This window comes from Carex rostrata, chromosome 1 (assembly GCF_964058835.1).
Source record: "Carex rostrata chromosome 1, lpCarRost1.2, whole genome shotgun sequence".
Taxonomy (NCBI): Eukaryota; Viridiplantae; Streptophyta; class Magnoliopsida; order Poales; family Cyperaceae; genus Carex; species Carex rostrata.
The window spans coordinates 10,731,620-10,733,959 of NC_135918.1; the positions used below are offsets into that span (position 1 = coordinate 10,731,620).

Here is a 2,340-nt window from a genome sequence, read left to right on the forward strand (position 1 = left end):
TAATCATCTTACATAATACCAGATCTAAAAAGTAATAAAACAACATAGCCAACAAAGACTTATACTTCTAAATATACCCAAAATGTACCCACCTATCAAGTATTCACAAAGAGAAATCATCCCCATGAGTTAACAATGTATACCCAAAATGTACCCACCTGTTAAGTATTCACAAAAATAAATCAATCCCATGAGTTAACAACATATACCCAAAATATCACCAAAAGTCTTTACCCAAAATACAGACAACCCAACTAGAACCTGCTTGTTCATGTCCTTGTTAAAATATCACCAAAAGTCTTTATCAATTGAGGGGTGTAACAGTATCACCAGTTTTGAAGAATCCATCTTCAGTGAATGATTCCTTAGTAGCCTAAAGCCAAAGCATACAAAGATTAAAATACTACAACCCTAAAACAATAGCCTAATCAGAACAAACAGGATTTCATTATTTTACCCTTTCTGTTAAGAGTATGGTTGTGCTCTTTATTGAAATGGGCATACAATGTGGGGCAGTTTAACATTATCCGAAAATAACATGTAAAGAAGAATGGTGCTAAAAATAACTCTGAATTTGAGTTACTTGTCCAAAGAACTACATTGACATGGTATATGCAACTATAGTTGATCACACTCTCTGGACTAGCTTAATTACAAACTTTGCTCCAATTAACAAGAACTAGTGAATTGTGCTAGGAGTTCAAATGTTTGTTTTCTACAACAACTTAGTTGGATGCAATTAAAACCATCATATACTCCAAGGTCAACCAAAACATATAACAAATCTAGAAACATACCGAGCCACTGTGATACTTCAAAAGACTAGAGCAATTCCTTCCTATAATTAACACAGTAACTCACAACTTTGAACAGTTTCTCCGAAGAATATTTAACACGAGTAAATTTACAATTTTAAGTCAATCAAAAGAAATGAATAGATAAATATATGAAACTCACAATGTCACATTGGTTGTTGCGACTGGATGGTTTCAGAACTGAATAGATAAATATATGAAATTACCTTGAATTTTGCATGCAAGTTGTTTAGTCTCAAGAAAATAATTCCCTGCAATCATTTAAAATTTTAGATTGTTCATTTTGTTAGTTCAAAGTTCAATTTTTATACACAACAAATTAAGAGACAAAGCATTCTGTTTTCAAAATTGTGCCTAAGTTATTATTTGGTAAAACATCCCTTTTCCTTGTTTTTTTACATAAAATCATTTTTTTTTCTGATTGTGGTAATCTTTATGTCATTAACCCAATGATCTTACAATTTCATAATAAATACAGATTGGCATCATGTCTTTCAAGTATTCACTATACTTGTATTTACTTTGCAGTGAAGTATGTGTATGAATGATAATGAAATACTGAAAAACTTGTATTTTTTTTTGTTATTTTGTTGTATAGATAGGGATAGTAATATTAATTCCTTAGTGTTGTTTTGCTATTTTGTTGTATAGAAAGGAATGGTAATATTAATTATTTTACCAGTAGAACAGTATCATTTGTATCTTCCTGGAGCTTGTAGCACCTGTAACAAAATGAATGATCTAAATTTTATATGTAAGTGGAAACCTTCAAAATATTTAAATATGTACTAAAATTGAACAGGATAAAGTATTGATATTTACTTGCATAAATTGGTGCCAATGGACTTCAATTGAAACATATAACAAACCTCAATTCCAATCATGTCGAAATTTATGCACAAAATATACCTCAGTTCCAAAGTAGGGTTAAATTTACCTCTAGAACAAAGTAAAATCAAAGAGAAATAACAAGAACTGACCTATGAGAAGTGAACATAGAGAAGTGGGAGAGGTACCTACGGCCTAATTGGGGTTTGAAAATAGAAATGTGCTGGGCAAAACTGAGTAGATCGAAGAGAGGGTTACATCGTGCAAGGGCATGGAGAGCCGGAGAGACGCGATTTAGTTAGGTTAGGTCTTAGCGATTAGCGAACTGTGAAGAGGAGAAAGTGTTTGGATTTGGGTGTTGTTTCGATTGGGTGTAGGCTCAAGAAGTAATAGAGAGGGAGAAAGGGCGCCGGCTCAAAAGAGAGAGAGAGAGAGGGAGAAATGGCGCCCAAATGAAATGTTTGGAGAGTGAAAATAAACCCTAAGTCCAAACTCCACTACTACAGAGTCCAGAGAGAAAAAATTGAAGGGTCTCTAACTCTCTGTATCATTTTTACTTGGAAAGCCTACATACGAATTTATATATTCTGAGGTAACAAATATTTGCGTTTAGATCAGGATCATCCGATCATTATTACACAAGAATATTAAAAAGTATTATACGGGTCGGATCTAAACAAAAATATTATGTTACCTT

The 2,340-nt window shown here is 32.7% G+C and overlaps 1 long non-coding RNA gene across 2 annotated transcripts; it reads right to left on the reverse strand.

Moving 5' to 3' along the window:
• Positions 1 to 2,129, reverse strand: LOC144566140 (uncharacterized). Of its 2 annotated transcripts, XR_013515148.1 has the most exons (5): positions 1,796 to 2,129; positions 1,495 to 1,537; positions 1,022 to 1,066; positions 798 to 838; positions 1 to 373 (listed from the first exon to the last, which is right to left on the reverse strand). It is a non-coding gene; the product is annotated as an uncharacterized LOC144566140 (long non-coding RNA). The 2 variants fall into 2 exon arrangements; XR_013515146.1 differs by having other exon boundaries at positions 798 to 1,066.
• Positions 2,130 to 2,340: the final 211 nt, after the last annotated feature.